At 43.5% G+C, this 15,296-nt stretch overlaps 1 protein-coding gene across 2 annotated transcripts in view; it reads left to right on the forward strand.

The window, feature by feature from the left end:
* Nucleotides 1-15,296, forward strand: part of RNF2 (ring finger protein 2) — a 95,264-nt gene that overhangs the window by 50,014 nt on the left and 29,954 nt on the right. The gene's annotated exons all lie outside the window — the stretch shown is intronic.

Below are 15,296 nucleotides of genomic sequence, written 5' to 3' on the forward strand. Positions count from 1 at the left end.
AAATTAAGAGAACACGAGCAGTACAGAAAGATCTGGAGAGTGCTGCAAAAAAGTAAGTAGTTGTGCTGTGTTCCTATTCCTTTTGTGTTTATTACGTTCGTGCTGATCCATGTGCTTTTCTTAACTGTTGTACAGTTTAAAATGGCAACTTTCATGTTCATGGGCACATTATTCGTTCGTATGAAACATTTTTCTTTCGGCCTATAAAACACCATTGTTTTGGCCATATGCATTTGACCACATTTTTTAGGGCCTACTTGTATGAAAATAATTTGGTTGTGTAGATGGGTTTGTTATTAGAATGAAATGCAAACTAGATTCTCTGTAAGGAGAGGACACTCAGCAGCAGTTTTCACATCTGGACACTGGAGCACTAGTGTGGGTCACAAGAACACCCTTTTTATTAGGGGGCCCACACAGGTGCTCCAGTGTATACTATAGGGGTGTCTCCATCTGTGAAGCTTGGACAAAACAGGTAAAGTATTGAAGCTTGACAAAGGACACAAAAAATTCTACATCTTGGAACTCTGCCAAAATAGACAATAGTACCCCACTTCCAAGCAATGTTTCATATTTATAGTTCTGCCATAAAATATCTGTGTGCTAAGTATACCATTTTTTTTTTACATAGGGGAGAAAAGACTCGGAGGACACCCCTCATCCGAAGAGACCAGAGACCCCCCACCGCTGGAAGAAGGGAAAATCCCCCAAAGACAAGAAGAGCCGGAGGAGGAAGACGTGGTGGAACTAGTCACCACAACAGGTGAGTGTCTGCGACCACAGGCTCAGGTAAGAGATGGATGCCGACATATTCATAATACATGTTTTTTTTGGTTTCTATCTTTTTAGGTGATCGTGATGTTGTGGATCCAGGGCATTTCACCTCGGAAAGTGCACAGATCCTGATTGGGGAGATCATGGGGTGTAATGTTGCATTGGAAAACATCAAGAAAAACATCAATGATGTTATTCAAAAAAATAAGAACATCATTGATGTTTTGGGGAGGGTTTAAAACCCCTCCAAATCCCTTTCTTTTATGGTGTGCTACAATTTTTACATTTTTTGTCGAATTGTAGAAAAGCCAAATTTTGAAGAGGCACACAGTGTGTCAACATGTGCTATCTGCCATCACGGGAGATCAATGGACGCGTTTTGGGGGTGCAACCCCTTCCTCAATAATAAAGTAGCTGAGAGGAAGGCATTGCTCCCCCAAAACACGCCCCTTGATCCCCTGTGATGGCAGGTAACACATGTTGACATTGTTAAATTTGTATGCATCTTCAAAATTTGCCTTTTCCTGGGGTGACTTCACCCCATCGGAACGCAATATCAAACACAGTTCCTAAATACTCATGTCTGATATTGCCTTCAAGTTCTACCAAAAGTGAACTTTGTAAGTTCAAGATTTGTGTCTTTCTTGTTGGTTTTAAACATGCCTGTTTTATCTTAAATGGACATTTCTACTTTTTCTAATGTGACCCCAAAAATTGTTATACAACAAACATGTTTGTTTGTTTTAAAAACCTTTTCTAAATGCACATGCGATTGTGCAGGTATTAAAAAGATTGTTAATCAAGAATGTGTGGATAATTGTCTCAACGCTCCAACACTTATGTTGTTCTCTAATTGCTGCTTTCTGTGACAATGGGGGTTATTTCCTAAAAGGGCAAATCCACTTTGCACTATAAGTGCAGTTTCAAGTGCACTTGTAGTGCAAAGTGTCTTTGCTTTAGTAACTAACACCCAACAGTGCTTTGTATAAGGTTACACAATCACGCCATTTTCTGGACTCCAAACATTTCTGTCAGGGTCAGCTAAAACAAACACAAGCAGTAAATGTCACCAAAGATTTGCTTAATTTTATTTATTATTTGATAAAGGTTTCACACATTGTCTGGCATATTGATAGCCCCCCTACCCGCAAAGAATTCAAGGTATCTTAGCCGGACATCACGGGCACTCAGGGAGGGCAAGCCAGGACGGACACTTTCAAGCGCCGTCAGGGTTGGTTCATTTTGAATTCCGGCTTCAGGCCCAACTGAGCCAGCATAGTTGGCAGAATGTTGCTGTAAAAAGTTGTGTAGAACACAGCACGCCAGGATAATGTTATTCAGTTTGTACTCCGCCATATGTATGGGTGTAAGAAATAGGTGGAACCGGCTGGCCATGATTCCAAACGTGTTTTCCACCACTCTTCTGGCTCTGGCCGGTAATTAAAAACACTCTGGTCCGGGGTGAAGGTCCTCATCGGGAATGGCCGCATAAGATGGTCACCCAGCGCAAAAGCTTCATCCGCAACGAAGACAAATGGGAGTCCTTCCACATTGTCTTCTGGAGGTGGCAAGTCCAAGCTGCCATTCTGGAGACGCCTGTAGAACTCGGTCTGGGCGATGACTCCACCATCGGACATCCGGCCATTCTTCCCCACGTCCACATGCAGGAACTCATAAGTAGCCGACACCACCGCCAACATCACAATACTATTGCACCCCTTATAATTATAATAGTACGACCCCGAGTTGGGTGGTGGGATGATGTGGACGTGTTTCCCATCAATTGCCCCTCCGCAGTTAGGAAAGTCTCACCGCTGGGCAAAGTGAGAGGCCACAGTCTGCCATTCCTGTAGCATGGAAGGAAACTGTTGAGGAAAAAAAAAATTAGTCTTCTTGCACATAAAAACATGGAAAGCAGATTAGACACAAACATTCTTGGCCAACATCTAGATAACATTTATTTATGGGAATTTTTAAACACCAAAGTATAAGGTACACCTATCAGATTCCCCCTCCCCCCCTCTCCTGGGCCATTTCTAACATTATAGGGGGGGGGGGGGGGGCTCTTGGACAGGTAACCCTCTCCACTTCATTGAGAGATGAATGCCTAAATAATGGGTATTACTTTGAAACAGCCCCTCCTTAGTTACACTATTGGCCGCCCACTGGACAGGTAAGAAGTGTCATAATACAAAGATATAAATACACACTGTACACATTTGAGCACATTTGGACATTCTGCTATTACCTATCAAGATAATAATAGGATAAAAAAACTTTAAACAGTACCATATGAAAGTATTCATGCTGGCCCTTGCACTACATGCTTTGGGGAATTCATCCATAAATCTCAGCACAAAAGAGATGGGTATAGTGTGTATGGGTTTGGCAAAGTCAGTAGATAGATGATTGAGGATAGATAGAGAATTGGTATCAACTGACTTAGCAGTTGGGGGGAGGGAGGGTTGAAAATGATTTGGGGACACCCCAAAAAAAGCCTCTGGCACTCTGCCTGAATTTAAAGCACAAATCACATTTAAAAACATTTTAGGGGGTGTTTGGGGTAAAGCACTACTATGGAGCTGATAAAATACATTGTTAACTGACTACATGAGGTGAACATAGGGCCAGGAGAGCATGCTGGGGAGGTAAGTGAAGGCAAATATGTATGAAGGAGAAAAAAAATAATTACATAAAAATCCAGCATGCATGAGGACAAAGGGGACATTCACAGCATATTACAATCATGGTAATTAGGGAACGAGGAAAGAAATACAATTCATTATCAAACATTAAATACAATAAAATGTGATATTAAAGGATAAATCTTACCTTAATATACTCCTTCTGCAGGACCTGGATGATGGCGGAACAGGTCTCTGGGATAATGATCCCCAGAGCCTGGGGGGAGATGCCTGTCGAGAACTTGAGGTCCTGCAGGCTTCTCCCTGTCGCCAAGTACCGCTGGGTGGCGACGAGCCTCTGCTCCGGAGTGATGGCTTGCCTCATGCAGGTATCCTGCCTGCTAATATAAGGGGTCAGCAAAGCCAACAAACGGTGAAATACAGGGTCCGTCATCCGGAGAAAGTTCCTGAAATCATCAGGATTATTCTCACGGATCTCACGGAGCAAAGGCATATGACAGAACTGGTCACGCTGAAGCAACCAATTCTTGGTCCATGAACTCCTCCCCACCCTGTTCATGGACTGGACTTGTGTCAAGGTCAGGACTCCAACACCAAGCCCCCGCACAGCACGAACTCTACGAGGAGTACGTATACGCAACACGGCTAGAAAACGGTCGGCTGCTCAGAACGAAGTAACAGAGCGCACTGAAGAACAGCAAGGCCTGTGAAGAGCGACCTGAAAAACAGTAACGAACGAACAAGAACACAATGACAAGTCACATGTAGCTTGCTTGCACGCACTGAAGAGCAGATACAAACCCACAAGCACAAACTGAACAGCAGAAAACGATCTGAAAACCACGAGTCTGAAAAAGCGCGAATCGTCTCTCACCAAACTTTTATTAACACGAGATGAGCAAAAGGAGCCCAAAGGGTGCCGCGCTTGGTTTTGAACTGGCCTTTTCTAGTCTCTTCGTATGTGGTTTACGTCACCGCGTTCTTGGCGATCGGAAATTCTGACAACTTTGTGCGACCGTGTGTACGCAAAACAAGTTTGAGCCAACATCCGTTGGAAAAAATCCTAGGATTTTGTTGTCGGAATGTCCGATCAATGTCCGACCGTGTGTACGGGGCATTAGGCTCCATTCACACCTGGATGTCCTGGGAATCACCGGCGATTCTGCCTGTGATTCCAGAATCATGGCAAAATGCACCCCAATCATGGCAAATCGCTTGTCGCTCAAAAAGGAACTGGAGCTTCTTTTGGATGACAGCATCGCGTACTGCAATTTGCCGCAATTGCATTTATCGTGACAAAATCACACCACAATTGGAGTGCCTCTAGAAATAATGCTTCACAAGCGCATCTCACTTTTTGCCGCAATTCTGGAAACACCGGCAAAATCGCCCGTGATTCCTGGGATGCCCAGATGTGAATAGAGCCTTAGGCATATTGGACATCATCAGCACAATACTGGTGGTTCAAGTCAGAATGTGAAGTGTAATATGATTATAAGGTACAAGTAGAGAGACTTTAGGCAGACCCTGAGACATTTATGAACATATTCCTCTCCAAAAAGAAACTTCTGGGTATTCAGCTTTTTGCATGGTAGGTGTTTTTTTTTTTTTTTTTTGTCACATCAGTCGACCAGTTTGAGGGGTGTAAATCAACTTTGCAGTTCATTTAGATATCCGGCCCTCTCTCATTGTCTCATCATCGTGACACTTTTGCCAAATAAAACGAAAAGAAAAAATGCTTACAGCCATGTATATTTCCAATCAAGGGAATTACTTAATCTTGCAGGATGTCACATAAATCCGGTTGGCCATGTTACATTCTATCTGTCTATCCCTGCCCTCCCCCCTCTCCCCTCCTACCCACTCCTCCCCCCTCCCCACTCCCACCCTTCCCTCCTCTCCAGGGTCTAATATTCAATCCACTCTCCTCCTTAATTTACAGAATTAATTTCTTTGGCATAACTCCATGTTTTTTTGAATTTTTTCCATTGGTCCCAGCTACCCAAATTCTTACTTCTTATTTCTTCTACTCTACACTCCAGAGTCTCCAAATTACAAATCTCCTCTATTGCGTCAAACCACTCCCATATCTCCGGGCTCTCTCTCCTCTGCCAGTTCCTTGGAATCGTCCTTTTTGCCGCATTCAGAAGTTGCGGAACGAGAGTCTGCTTACCGTTGTTCAGATCCCCCATCCCCCCTAGGAACAGGACCTCCCAAGGGTCGTCTGCTACCTCTATTCCCGTGATTTCCTTTATGAGGACAAGGATTTTATGCCAAAAGTTTTTAATTATAAGACAACTCCACCACATGTGTCCCATTGTTCCAATCTCTTGGCATCCTCTCCAACAGGTGGCTGGCCCTTTCTGATATTTACTTGTTATCTCGGGGGTCAGGTAACTTCTACTGATGCATTTGTAGTTAATTTCAGCCGTTCGGCTATCTATTTTTGAATTGGCGCTTATTTTAAAAATCTTTTTAATTGTGTCAATATCCTTTTTAGTGCCTAAATCTCTCTCCCATTTGAATATGAATGGCGGCATCTCCAACTTTTCTGAAGCCAGCAAGATTTTGTAAATCTGAGAGACTGTATTTCTTGGGGCCTCCTTATCACACAGCTTTTCGAAGTCTGTCAGTTGTCTTCCAGACCTGATTGGCTGTGGTAGCCTATTCACAAAATTATTTAATTGAAGATATCGCCATCCATTTAGACCCCGTGTATTCCTCCCATGTGTAAGTTGCTGGAGTGACATAATTTTACCTTCGTTCATAATTTCTCTCAATTGTGTTTTTCCCCACAGTGCTTCTTTTCCTCCTATATTCTCCATACCTGGTGTAAAAAATGTATTATCTAATAGTGCAATCAGTGGTGAATTATATTCCCCATTTACTTTCTTATAAATCCCATCCCATATTTTCAAAACATTTCTTGTTATTTTATGTGTACTATCTGCAAGTGATCTAAAGTGCGGGGGATTCCAAATAATAGTACCTAATTGTGAGTTACTTAAATCTTCTTCTAATTTTACCCATTTTTTCCGTTTATCCTTCATCGCCCATTCGACTACCCTAGATAAAACTACAGCTTTGTAATACATCTGTATATCAGGGACTGCCAAACCACCGTCTACTTTCTTTTGTTTTAGTGTCTGGAGGGACACTCTCGGTTTTTTATTTTTCCAAATGAAGGTCATAATTATTTTTTTTAACATCCTCAGATAGTTCTGGGGGAGGGGAACTGGTAGCATCTGGAAGACATACATGATCTTGGGTAATAATACCATTTTAAAAACATTAATACGTCCAATCCAGGAAAGGGCCTTATGGTAGAGTCTATTACATTCTAATCTTACCAAGTCTAACAAGGACATGTAGTTACTAGTAAACATCTTCTTGGTTGAGCTAGTTAGTTTAATGCCCAGGTATTTTAATTCCTTAGTCCATTTAAAACTATAATCTTTTTTCAAACTCTCGACCACTAGCTTACTTACATTTATATTTAATATTTCTGATTTATTCATATTTATTTGAAAATTGGATACCTCTCTGTATTTTCTTAATGCCTTTATGAGGTTGGGCATCGTCGTGTCAGGGTCCGTAACATAGAACAACATATCGTCCGCATATGCTGCGACTTTGTGTTCCTCCTCTCTGACCACAACACCACGGATATACGGGTCCCTTCGTACTGAAGCCAAGAAGGGTTCCATGGCTAAAACGAAGAGCAGCGGGGACAGGGGACACCCCTGTCTCGTGCCTCTCTCCATCTCGAATGGTTGAGAAAGGGTCCCATTAATTTTAATTACGGCAGTTGGGTGCTGATACAAAGTTTTTATCCTCCGAATCATTTTTGGGCCCAGTCCCATAGCCTCCAAAGTCTGGATCATGAACCCCCAGTCTACCCTGTCAAAAGCCTTTTCGGCATCAACTGACAGAAGTAGTCCTGGGGGCCCACTCTCCTTCATTTTCCCCGTCAAGAGCAGGGTCCTGATCCCGTTGTCCCTCCCCTCCCTATTTGGGACAAACCCTGCTTGGTCTGAATTAACTAATAGGTTCATATATTCCTTTAATCTTTCTGCCAACACTTTGGCATAGAGTTTTGTATCGTTGTTCAGTAGAGAGATTGGGCGATAGCTTGAGCATATTGTTTTATCTTTGCCTTCTTTCAGTATGATTGTAATAGATGCTTTCAATGCATCTCTGCTCATCTCAAAGCTATCACCCAACCCGTTCATATACCGACACAACCTAGGTACTAAAACTTCTCCTAAATGTTTTATAATAAAGTGTTGTTAGGCCATCTGGGCCTGGGCTTTTCCCTAGGGCCATTCCAGCTAATGCTCTACTAATTTCTTCTTCTGAGATTGGTCTTTGCAATAGGTCTCTATCTTCCTCAGGGATCTTGGGGAGCGCTGCCCTTTTAATATAATTGTTACCTCTCGCTATCCTGTTTTTTGAGTAGGTGTCTTGCTTGGGGGCGGAGTATATCTCCTTAAAGTAGTCCTTGAAGGTTTCTGCCACCTTCTTAGTTGAATATTCTATTTGACCCTCTTTAGTTTGAATTTTTTCTATAAAATTCCTAGCTTTTTTTCCCCTTTGGACTATTTTTGCAAGATGTTTGCTCGGTTTATTACCCCATCTATGTCTCTCCCAGGCTATCTTATTCAATGAAACTCTGGACTCCTGTTCCATTACCGTTTTTAACTCAGATCTTTTAATAACCATCTGATGGTGTATCTCTTGGGGTAACTGACCTTTATATTTTTTATGGGTTTGTTCTAATCCCGTGATCTCCTCCGTTAATTTTAGGATTTTTTCCTGCCTCTCTTTTTTCTTCCTAGCCCCCATTTCAATCAATACTCCTCTAATATAGGCTTTATGTGCCTCGCATAATGTAGCCCCTGATATATCCCCCGTATCGTTTGTCTCGAAATAATTCTCCTAGTTCTAGTCTAATTCTGTTGTACCCCTCTGCTTCTGTAATCAGCTCCTCATTTAGCCTCCACTGCCCCCTCTCAACCTGGTCCCTTCCCCAACTCACTTCAATGGTCATTGGTGCATGGTCAGAGTAAGTTATGTTTCCTATCATGGATCCCTTTACCCTGTCAATCCCCTTATGCTCAATTATACCCCAGTCAATCCGGGAGTAGGTCCCGTGCACAGGGGAATAGAACGTGTAATCTCTCTTAATTGGATGTTGAACTCTCCAGATGTCCACCAGTTGCCAGTTGGAAAGTATTTGCTTTATCTTCTTTAGATGACTACAGTCCTTCCCCTGCGGACGAGCCGTACTGTCCATACTCGGATTGAGGCAGAAATTAAAATCCCCCATCATAATCAAGTGTCCACTCATGAACTCCACTATTTTTCCCAAGATGTTTGCCAGGTACTTCGTCGGATTTTTATTGGGGGCATAAATATTGACTAGGGTAACTTTCTCTTCATTTAAACAACCTCTGAGGCACAGATATCTTCCTTCTGGGTCCACTAATCTTTCCTCCAGCACAAACCTTATTTTCCTTGCGAAACCAATAGCTACTCCCCGTGACCTATTAGAGATAGTATCTCCTTGAAACCAGACCGGGTATTCCCTCGAGAACAGTCTTAATCGCGATTGGAGTGATATGTGTGTTTCTTGTAGGAACACCACGTCTGGTCCCAATGATTTCAACTCATTAAAAATATTATATCTTTTCCTGAGTGTGTTTAAGCCTTTAACATTATATGTTGTGAATTTTATTGTTACCATATCTCTTTATTTAATCCTCCTAAAATCTCCCTTCGCCTTAGACCCTGGAGAGTTTTCCCTTTTCTATCGGGATAATGTTGAGCAAGACCCCTCGTTCCTACTGCCCCTCCCTCCCTCCCCTCTATTCCCCCCCCCCACCCTCTCCCCCCCCCTACCCGCCCCTCTCCCCCCCCACCCCCCACTCCCTCCCCTCCTCCCCCCCACCCCCCTGGTCCCTACCGAACCCTTGGACCAGTGCGGGTCACCAACATTGTGGCCCACCATTGGTCTCCTCCTCCGAAAGGCGGAGTCTAATGTGTGCCGTCCCTGCATTTCATATTGCCTTAGCCGCTGAACATACTTGACTCTATTCCACGAATCCTCTCTTTTCCCTAAAATGTGATTGAAAATGACCTTTAACTTCCTCTTCCCCCCCAAATCCTCCCCCCACCAGGTCCCTCCCCTAGCCCATACTCAGTTCAATCCAACGTTCCATAGACCAGTCCAGTGTAGGGGGTACCTGCATCCCCAATTTCTCGCAGAACTCTTCTAGTTCTCCTGGGAATCTTAAACTTGCAGATCTCCCACCTTTCCTGCCTACCAGGCAGGCTGGGAATCCCCATGTATACATAATATCTTGATTCACCATTTGTTCCAATAGGGGTTTTAGATGTCTCCTTCTCGCCAGTGTGCCTTTAGCTAGATCCGCAAAGACTTGAATTCTTGCCTCTTCAAACTGTAATGGGGCATGGCCCTTCAGCTTAAGCCAGATGTTTTCCTTATCCTCATAAAATCTAAACCTCACAATTATATCACGGCTACCTTCGAACCGTCTGGTATCCAGCCTGCCCAGCCGGTGCACACGCTCAATTTTTGGGAAGTCTTTTCCTTCCAGCCCCAGAAGTGGGCTGAAGATAGTCGCCACAGTCTTCCTTAGGTCTTCACCTCTATTTTCTGGGACCCCTCTGAGTCTCAGATTTTGTCTACGGTCCCTATTTTCCTGATCTTCCAGCCTGTAGCATACTTTTATCTGATTTTGTTGGGTTGTTTTAAGTTGTTCATTTAATCCGGAGATCTCCCGTCTTTGTTTATCTAGCTTATCTTCGGCCTCTTCCACTCTTACCAAAAGGTTGCCTAAATCAGACCTCAACAAGGTAAACTCCGCCTTAATTGACATTTCGAGCGCTTTAAGCATCTCTGCTAATTCGCCTTTTGAGGGTAGTTGTGGATCTTGTCTATGTTCATCGATTCTAGATGCTTCCATCGTATTTTCGGCTAGTAGCTCCTCCCTGGAGTAATCTGGGGTCATATCTTCCCTCTCATTACGTCCCTTCTTTTTATCTGTTATGTTTAATTTTTGAGTCTCTTGCTGGGAGCTCCCCGGACTCCCCCCTTTTACCATGTATTGCTTGATAGTACTAGCGGAGGTATTCCCAGCCGTATTCTCTTTTGGGGTTTTCAGTAAGCCCCCCTTCCCGGCTTTAGCTGAACTACGACTCATACTTCTCTTCCCGCTGTCTAAGCCTTCTTAGTCTTAATCAGTGTAACCGGAATTAACCGTCTTGGGCCAGGCTCCAGGCTTCTTCTGTTTAGGCACCGTATAGAGTTATATTCAAAGTGCAGGTGCTGGTGTGGTGATGGTACCCAATTAAATCAATGAAATCAATGAATAAGCCTCTATGTGACAGTGCTGAAATCGTACCTTTATACAATACTGATACATAGGATTCCTATATGCGTTTTCCGCTGATCTGTGTCTGGCATCCCCTGAGTTAAATAAATGTTGTAGGGAGAGTCCCGTTATGGTGCTGTATTTAAAAATTTCTATTCCGATACCACTCACTCAGCCTTATATCTGCTGTATACCATTATCCATACCCATCAGATATATAAATCCTTACAGGGCTTCCTCCCTATATTGATGTTTACGGAAGTGTCAGCTCTGCTTACAGCATTTTCTGGGGTTTGCCGTATCACACTTTTCCGCTTCTTAGTTTATATTTGAACGGTTGAAGTTATTATCAATATCCCCGTTTTCCCTCCCTCATGGATGCTGCGGTACTGGTATACAAGCTTATAATTGGCGCGCGGATATATCCTAGGAGTTTGTGTGCTTCCAAACAAAAAAAAAAAAAAAAAGAGGGGAGGGGGGGAAGACAAAAGAAGCAGTCCGTTGTTCCACCCAGGAATATCAGTTCTTCCACTTCAACCCTAAATGACCATACTCTTATTGTATTCTATTCATTTGGTACAGTTTATGCAAATATAAGTTATGATACCAGAGCCACTTTCCCTCTATCCGGTTACCGGGATAATAAAGCTGATCTCACATAAGTTTTCTTGCATAATATCCGCCAGCTTACTTCTCCATACTTATTTCTAATACACTCTTACCTTCAGCGTTTGTTAGGCTTTATGAATCTCTTACCACCACCACACTAGATGTCTGTCATCTCTTCATGTTGTATATGCGGTGCTCGGCTATTGAACTTCCTTGCCACTCTCAGGCTGTAAAGCACCTATCCTCTGACACTTGTCGTGGTGTCCGGCTCGATACTTGACTCCTTCACTGGCATTGCCTGCAGTAAGGGGGGGGGGGGAGAGCAGGGACCCGGAGCGAGCCACCTAAATGTCACCTCTGTCTTCCCGGAGAGGCGCCGGCTCTCAGCACGCCGACCCCCTCTCAATACTCCCGGGGTTCTCCGCTCTATCCGCTCCGTCCTGGCGTCCCGCTCTGTATAGGCTAGAGGGAGTCTACCAGCGCTTCAGCGGGACGGCACACCTCTTACTCCTCCCTTCCCCTAGGATGTCTGACGTCTCACGTCATTCTCCTCCCCCTCGACAGCGTGTACATGGTAGGTGTTTTAACGCTGAATTTCATTTGCACAATTTTTTTATTCCCTGGCGCATCCTTCCCTCCTCTTCAACATACTAGTGACATTTTTAAATAAAACTTTTCTGTTTTCATTACATGCTGTACCTTATTTTAGACCCTTTGATGTCATCACTTTGTCTCTGTACCTTTCTCTGCAATGCAGGCAGATCATAGCTGGTGGGAGGGGCTGGCAAGATGCTGTACATAGCTTCCTGAAAACATCACAGCACCCTGCTTTAATACCTATTTCATGAGCCCTCAGCCCTGATGCAAACAGTTTGGCTGGCTGTTAGGAGGAGTTGTGCAAATATCCAATTGCCTTGATGGGGGTGTCAGTCTGAATGTGTGGGCAGTCCTGGTAGGGTACATTTGCATGTAGGCTGTTTCAGGTAACACCCACATGAGATGTGAGCCTCCATGATTGTCCTTAGTCCAATGAAAAAAAAAAAGTACAGGCCAGGGACAGCCAGGCTACTTAGGAAAGGGCTAGATGATGCTGGAATCTTTCAGACACAATGAGGCAGGCTCTGTCGAACTTGCTGCAGCTTCTAAAGCACACTGTGAGAAGTTTAGAGGGTACAATGAAATCAGAGTAAGCTATTTGATTACACAAGAGACGTATGTACAGTTGTGCAAAATGGCAGGTAATGGCTGTATACTTGAAGTTTTCCTACATGTATGAGAGTGGGATGAAACTTTACACCACCTGATTAAACCTTTTTATACAATAAGGAAATACTCATGTATGTTAAAGAGTAACTCCACTTTTGTTGAGAAAAAACATTGACTTCTGGGTGTTCTATGTACATTGCAAGTTTGTTAAACTTCGTTGCAGATTTCTACCTTTCATTATTCTGAAGAAATAGCTGTTTGTTCATCTGTGTCCAATGGCAGAGTGAACCAGCATGGGAGTCATTTTATAATTATAATCAGCTGCTGCACCTGCAGGCTTCTAATGAGGAGAGTGGCAGGGTCTGAATCCCTTTTGGACGTGATTTCCCTTTGGGAGTATCTCAACAAAATTACATTTTTATTGCAGGGGATGTCTAAAATCTGATTTTTATCTTAGTGTAGACTTCTGGGAAAATCAGTAAGTCAATCTCACAAGCAGGAAATACATTTCTGGGAAGTGTTCTGAAATTTCTGGGGGGTGTTCTGTACATCTGTGTACAGAACGCTTCCAGGTAGCCATATTGCATTGCATTTTACAGAAAACAACAGAGCTGCATATTCAAAAGCAAAGATCATTTTTAATAACATTCCAATACAAAATTAATGTGTCGCAATCACATATGCTACATTATTTAATTTTTTTTATTTGCAATTTTTTCCCATGAAAGTGTAGTTAATCTTTAAGCTTTCTATGTATGACTATGTTTACCTTTACTTTTGGTACGTGGATCATAAGTGGTGTGTGCTTTAAGATGTGCTGTTCTTGATTTATGGTTGAATACAGGTGCATCTCATAAAATTAGAGAATCGTCAAAAAGTTATTTATTTCAGTAATTCAATTAAAAAAATGAAACTCATATATTTTATATAGATGCGTTACACACAAAGTGATATATTTTAAGCATTTCTTTCTTTTAATTTTGATATATATGGCTTACAGCTAGTGGAAAACCCAAACTTCAGTATAAATCATCCCCAACTCATTACTGACTGTGGAAACTTCATGCTGGACCTCATGCAACTTGGATTCTGTGCCTCTCCATTCTTCCTCCAGACTCCGGGACCTTGATTTCCAAATGAAATGCAAAATTTTCCACAGTCAGTGATGATTTGGGGAGCCATGTCATCTGCTGGTATTGGTCCACTGTAAGCACAGCCCTCTACCAGGAAATTCTAGAGCACTTCATGCTTCCCTCTGCTGACCAGCTTTATGGAGATCCTGATTTCAGTTTCCAGCAGGGCTTGGCACCTGCCCACACTGCCAGAAGTACCTGGTTTAATGATCATGGTATCATTGTGCTTGATTGGCCAGCAAACTCACCTGACCTAAACCCCATAGAGAATCTGTGGGGTTTTGTCAAGAGGAAGATGAGACACCAGACCGAACAATGCAGATGAGCTGAAAGCCACTATCAAAGAAACCTGGACTTCCATAACACCTCAGCAGTTCCACAGGCTGATCGCCTCTATGCCACGCCACATTGATGCAGTATCTCATGCAAAAGGAGTCCCAACCAAGTATTGAGTACTGGCAACAAAAGTGAGTACACCCCTGCAGCACAGTGGCCAAGACCATACAGCGGTTTAACAGGACAGGTTCCACTCAGAACAGGCCTCGCCATGGTCGACCAAAAAAGTTGAGTGCACGTGCTCAGCGTTATATCTAGAGGTTGTCTTTGGGAAATAGATGTATGAGTGCTGCCAGTATTGCTGCAGAGGTTGAAGTGTGGGGGGTCAGCCTGTCAGTGCTCAAACCATACGCATCACACTGCATCAAATTGGTCTGGATGACTGTCATCCCAGAAGGAAGCTTCTTCTAAAGATGACGCACAAGAAAGCCCGCAAACAGTTTGCTGAAGACAAGCAGACTAAGGACATGGAATACTGGTACCATGTCCTGTGGTCTGATGAGACCAAGATAAACTTGATTGGTTCAGATTGTGTCAAGCGTGTGTGGCAGCAACCAGGGGAGGAGTAGAAAGACAAGTGTGTCTTGCCTACAGTCAAGCATGGTGGTGGGAGTGTCATGGTCTGGGGCTGTATGAGTGCTGCCGGCACTGGGGAGCTACAGTTTGAGGGAACCATGGATGCCAAGATATACTGTGACATACCGAAGCAGAGCATGATCCCGTCCCTTCGGAGACTGGGCCGCAGAGCAGTATTCCAACATAATGACCTCAAACACGCCTCCAAGATGACCACTGCCTTGCTAAAGAAGCTGAGGGTGAAGGTGATGGACTGGCCAAGCATGTCTCCAGACCTAAACCCTATTGAGCATCTGTGGGGTATCCTCAAATGGAAGGTGGGGGAGCGCAAAGTCTCTAACATCCACCAGCTCCATGATGTCATCATGGAGGAGTGGAAGAGGACTCCAGTGGCAACCTGTGAAGCTCTGATTAACTCCATGCCCAAGAGGGTTAAGACAGTGCTGGAAAATAGTGGCCACACAAAATATTGACACTTTGGGCCCAATTTGGACATTTTCACTTAGGGGTGTACTCACTTTTGTTGCCAGCAGTTTAGACATTAATGGCTGTGTGTTGAGTTATTTTGAGGGGACAGCAAATTTACACTGTTGTACAAGTGGTACACTCACTACTTTACA

The sequence above is a fragment of the Aquarana catesbeiana genome, linkage group LG07, assembly GCF_042186555.1.
Source record: "Aquarana catesbeiana isolate 2022-GZ linkage group LG07, ASM4218655v1, whole genome shotgun sequence".
In the NCBI taxonomy this organism is placed as follows: Eukaryota; Metazoa; Chordata; class Amphibia; order Anura; family Ranidae; genus Aquarana; species Aquarana catesbeiana.